The sequence below is a fragment of the Schistocerca gregaria genome, chromosome 4 (assembly GCF_023897955.1).
Source record: "Schistocerca gregaria isolate iqSchGreg1 chromosome 4, iqSchGreg1.2, whole genome shotgun sequence".
In the NCBI taxonomy this organism is placed as follows: Eukaryota; Metazoa; Arthropoda; class Insecta; order Orthoptera; family Acrididae; genus Schistocerca; species Schistocerca gregaria.
The window spans coordinates 665,782,493-665,788,502 of record NC_064923.1 but is presented as its reverse complement, the minus strand read 5'-3'; the positions used below and the strand labels follow the sequence as shown (position 1 = coordinate 665,788,502).

Here is a 6,010-nt window from a genome sequence, read left to right as displayed (position 1 = left end):
CACGCAAGCCTCCCCACCAACGCCAACGTCCATGGTTCATGGGGAGGAGGGGGTCTTTAGGTTAGTTAAGTTTAAGTAGTTCTAAGTTGTAGGACACTGATGACCTCAGAAGTTAAGTCCCATAGCGCTCAGAGCCATTTGAACACTATTAAGGTAAATACATTGTTTGTTCTCTATGAAAATCTTTCATTTGCCAACTATGCCTATCAGTAGTTAGTGCCTTCAGTAGTTAGAATCATTTATTTAGCTGGCAGTATTGGCGCTCACTGTATTGCAGTAGTTCGAGTAACGAAGATTTTTGTAAGGTAAGTGATTCATGAAAGATACAGGTTATTGTTAGTCAGTGCCATTCTTTTTTAGGGATTATTGAAAGTCAGATTGCGTTGCGCTAAAAATATTGTCTGTCAGTTGAGTGATGCAGAATGAGATTTTCACTCTGCAGCGGAGCGTGCGCTGATATGAAACTTGCTGGCAGATTAAAACTGTGTGCCCGACCGAGACTCGAACTCGGGACCTTTGCCTTTCGCGGGCAAGTGCTCTACCATCTGAGCTACCGAAGCACGACTCACGTCCGGTACTCACAGCTTTACTTCTGCCAGTATCCGTCTCCTACCTTCCAAACTTTACAGAAGCTCTTCTGCGAACCTTGCAGAACTAGCACTCCTGAAAGAAAGGATACTGCGGAGACATGGCTTAGCCACAGCCTGAGGGATGTTTCCAGAATGAGATTTTCACTCTGCAGCGGAGTGTGCGCTGATATGAAACTTGCTGGCAGATTAAAACTGTGTGCCCGACCGAAACTCGAACTCGGGACCTTTGCCTTTCGCGGGCAAGTGCTCTACCAACTGAGCTACCGAAGCACGACTCACGTCCGGTACTCACAGCTTTACTTCTGCCAGTATCCGTCTCCTACCTTCCAAACTTTACAGAAGCTCTTCTGCGAACCTTGCAGAACTAGCACTCCTGAAAGAAAGGATACTGCGGAGACATGGCTTAGCCACAGCCTGAGGGATGTTTCCAGAATGAGATTTTCACTCTGCAGCGGAGTGTGCGCTGATATGAAACTTGCTGGCAGATTAAAACTGTGTGCCCGACCGAGACTCGAACTCGGGACCTTTGCCTTTCGCGGGCAAGTGCTCTACCAACTGAGCTACCGAAGCACGATGATGATCAGAATAAGTAAAGAGAGAAATGTGTACGTTCAGTTTTGCTCAGCTGTTTGAAAATCAAATAACGTAAGGGGTTTACCAGCACAGTAATTCATTAATTTTTCTAAGGGGACGTTTCAGGAGGACAGGATAACCTCGGTACAGTCCTGCCACTGCTTCACCCCTGTTGACGTGGTCTGAACACGACACGGCCAGACTGCCCATTTCCTATGGGTGCAACCTGGCAGATACGTGAAATGTGGCAAGTGGAGTAACACCAAGCTAGCTGATTTGGAAGAACCGTACAAGTGTTATCATCCTGCGCCCATCCCGCGTATCTGCTTCCAGGCCGGAGGTGGTTCGGCTGAGCCCCGAACGGGTTGTGAGCGGCGACCCGTGAAATGTGGCCTGCAGCGGTGGCTGCCCTCATTACGCGCACTCAATCTGCGCCGGCGGCGGCCAACGACCGCTCTAATGACGTGGGAGGAGGAGGAGGGGGGGGGGGGGGGAGGACGCTACAGCCACATTCAATTACCCCAACCCCTGCGCCCCCCTCCACCCACCCCCTTATCCATCCCTCCAGCACTTGGTGTCCAAGAGCTGCGCGCTAATTGCGCTTCCATACCGCCACACAGGTTCTTGCACTAACCGGCCGCTGCCGCCGACAGATCGGATGTCGCTAGACAGTGCTGCACCCTATGTAAATGCACCTACGTCTAGACAGAAACTAGTGAGCTAAAAAATGACCACTCCCAAATGCGAGAATGAATACCATCAGGTACGGTTGCACTCATGTGAAGCGGTAAGGGAAACATACACTACTGGCCATTAAAATTGCTACAACACGAAGATGACGTGCGAAATTTAACCGACAGGAAGAAAATGCTGTGATATGCAAATGGTTATCTGTTCAGAGCATTCACACAAGGTTGGCGCCGGCGCCTACACCTACAACGTGCTGAAATGAGGAAAGTTTCCAACCGATTTCTCATACACAAACAGCAGTTGTCCGGCGTTGCCTGGTTAAACGTTGTTGTGATGCCTCGTGTAAGGAGGAGAAATGCGTACCATCACGTTTCTGACGTTGATGTACGTCGGATTGTAGCCTATCCCGCTTGAGGTTATCGTATCGCGACATTGCTGCTCGCGTTGGTCGAGATCCAATGACTGTTAGCAGAATATGGAATCGATGGGTTCATGCGGGTAATACGGAACGTCGTGCTGGATCCAAGTGGCCTCTTTCACTAGCAGTCGAGATAACAGGCATCTTATCCTCATGGCTGTAACGGATCGTGCAGCCACGTCTCGATCCCTTAGTCAACAGTTGGGGACGTTTGCAAGACGACAACCATCTGCACCAACAGTTCGACGACGTTTGCAGCAGCATGGACTATCAGCTCGGAGATGATGGCTACGTTTACCCTTGACGCTGCATCACAGAAGGGCGCGCCTGCGTTGGTGTACTCAACGACGAACCTGGGTGCACAACTGGCAAAACGTCATTTTTTCGGATGAATCCAGGTTCTGTTTACAGCATCATGATGGTCGCATCCGTGTTTGGCGACATCGCGGAGAACGCACATTGGAAGCGTGTATTCGTCGTCAAAAACGGTTCAGATAGCTCTGAGCACTATGAGACATAACATCTGCGGTCGTCAGTCCCCTAGAACTTAAAATTACTGAAACCTAACTAACCTAAGGACATTACACACATCCATGCCCGAGGCAGGATTCGAACCTACAACCATAGCGGTCGCGTGGATCCAGACTGAATCACCTACAACCGCTCGGCCACACCGGCCGACTATTAGTCATTGCCATACTGGCTTATCACCCGGAGTGATGGTATGGGCTGCCTTTGGTTGCACGTGTCGGTCACCTTTTGTTCACATTGACGACACTTTGAATAGTGGACGTTAGATTTCAGATGTGTTACGGCCCGTGGCTCTACCCTTCATTCGATCCCTGCGAAACCCTACATTTCAGCAGGATAATGCCCTATCGCATGTTGCAGTTCCTGTACGGGCTTTTCAGGATACAGAAACTGTTCGACTGCTGCACTGGCCAGCAGATTCTCCAGATCTCTCACCAATTGAAAGCGTCTCACCAACTTAAAATGTCTAGTCAATGGCAGCCAAGCAACTGGCTCGTCACAATACTCCAGTCACTACTCTTGATGAACTGTGGTATCGTGTTGAAGCTCCATGGGCAGCTGTTCCTGTACACACCATCCAAGTTCTGTTTTACTCAATGCCCAGGCATATCGAGGCCGTTATTGAGGCTAGAGGTGGTTGTTCTGGGTACTGGTTTCTCAGGATCTATGCACCCAAATTTCGTGAAAATGTGATCACATATCAGTTCTAGTACAATATCTTTGTCCAATGAATACGCGTTTATCATCTGCATTTCTTCTTGGCGTAGCAATTTTAATGGCCAGAAATGTATAATGGGCGATCAGCAAGTTCTCGTTTGAGGGGGTTGCTGCAGCATATGTGCAACGTAGCGCAAGTCGGATGCGGGTGAAAAAGCACGACATGCAAGCAAAAGTTTAGTGCATCATTCGTGTGTTTCCGACGCACATGTCGTAAATGCGGAAACGTGAACTATGGCGGCATCGAAAGTTACAGTCCCAACAAGAATATGAGGAGTACCTAAGGTCCAGAAGGAAGGTTGTCACTGGGATCAACTCGCCCACATATTATCTGGCGAGATATCTGGTCCGTTTTGGCTGCACGGAGTCTTGTGTTAGAATCTATACATTTCATTTGAGCTTATACGGGAAGAGCAAATGGTTGCAACGTATCTTATGGTCAGCTTCGACGTAAAATTTTTGTTGGCCAACGTGCCTGTAGTCATCACCTACATCCTACGGGATCGAATACCACCAGACATGTGCCACTTACTGAACTCGTGCTTGTCATCAACATATCTTAATTGGCAGGGCTAATTTTGTGAGCAAACAGACGGAGTGGCTATGAACTCCGCCTAAGCACTGCACCAACTGACATATTCATGGAAACCTTCGCAAAAATCGCGTTAAATTTCACGCCACTTTGCCCACGCTGCTGGCTGAGGTACTTTGGAAGGCACGTTCGTCATATGGCCGCACGGGGAAGCCGAATTATTCAGATTTCATGAGCACTACAACAGCTTACACTAAAACATACAATTCACGTTAGTAATGGAAAACAAAGGAGCGATTCCTTTTCTGGATGTGGTGGTCTACAGAACATCTAGTAAAACGAGGCCATAAAATTTGCAGGAAGTTGATCCACACCAAAAGATGCCAACTTGCGGATTCGCACCCCTTTCCAGAACGAAAGGACGCTTCGCCGTCAGTCCGAACTCACCGTATTAAGGGGGAATGTAACTCAAAATGTAAACTTTTATTTAAAAAATCATTACAACCATATTTATTAATGTAAAAATCTAAAATTTTGCATGTGTAAAGCAAAAAAGCTGTCTATTAACGGAAGAAGTTAATAAAATATGCAGGATTAATATATTGCCAGAAATTTGAATTTTTATTTTTTGTTGTCTTTTTTTATAAAAATCCATAACTCAAATTCTAACCATGCAATTAATCTGAAAATTTTATTGTAGTGTCCTGAGAAGGTTAGAAGACCACTGAACTACAATTATTAATTTATGGTACAAACTGTATCTTTAACAGTTTTTAATTTTGCACATCCAAAATTAACTTTTTTTCCTGCATACAGTTATCTAAAAATTAGAATGTATTCCCAGGATCTCGTATTTTTTAGTTCCAGGGAGACAGCAACACGTTGCGAACAGTTCCTGAAAATTTCATAACATTACCGCATATAGTTTCTTATAAAAGGCTTCTAATATAGTACAAAAAATGTAAAACAGATAAAATGACGTTCTGAGAACGTCAGTTTTAAAATCCTCCATATCCATACACCTCATCCTCCAGGTTTTCTTCTCTCCTCTTCGTATCTGCCTGGCCTGTATTTGAAGGTAACACACTGATCTGTTAGTTTCCTTGGCTCTGCTCTCGTCGATGTTCTAAAATGCTTTTGTTGTAAATACACCAGAATCTATACCAACTCTCTTGAGCACTTCAATTCTGCCGTTATTTCCGTTATTGTAACGTAAAACTGCATCATAGACACCTATTTTGAGTACTTTAAGTCCACAGAATGTCCTTTTGCGCATCTAATCCAAATTAAATTATTGAGGCTTTCATTAGCATTTTGTGTCTTTCCGTGAACACACTTCCTCAATAAATCCGAGTTTGCAAGAAATCTGAATGTGGGGTTAATTGTATTCAGATTCTGGTACTGTCACCATAAATTTTAGAGCATGCTACTGCATGTTTTTCTTGTCACAGTTTCTTACTGTCTTCATTGCTGGACATTTTCCTTGTTGCACTTTGGTGGCAGTATTTGGACATAATTTCTACATGTAAAACGTTACCTGAGTCAATACCAATAACAGATGCAACGCCGTAGACAGAACAGTCTAGAGACAGTCTAGAGACACACACAGGTCAGTAACATTTGTAGGAGATTCACTGTCATGAATATCTACCACAGGATCTATTTCTTTTAGGTTTATTTCCACCAATTCCTCCACTGATTTCTTCACAGAAACATTGGCAGTATCGCATACAGCATTAGGCATTTGCTTTTAATTTTTTCAAACCTTGCACAAGGTGGAGGAATGTTCAAAAAACCACACAATAAATTATCGCCTTCCCTGCCCAGTCCAAGGCATCTCAAAGAATATGCTAACCTAAAATTGCTTTCATAGGAACCAGTGTAATTTTTTTTTTGGAGGACGAAAATGAAAACTGATAGCCACACGAATTACAAATTAATTTAAAATCACAAACTTTT

General features: G+C 45.0%; 1 non-coding gene across 1 annotated transcript; it reads right to left on the bottom strand.

Moving 5' to 3' along the window:
- Positions 1 to 1,086: 1,086 nt before the first annotated feature.
- Positions 1,087 to 1,161, bottom strand: Trnas-cga (transfer RNA serine (anticodon CGA)). Its single transcript has one exon. It is a non-coding gene; the product is annotated as a tRNA-Ser (tRNA).
- Positions 1,162 to 6,010: the final 4,849 nt, after the last annotated feature.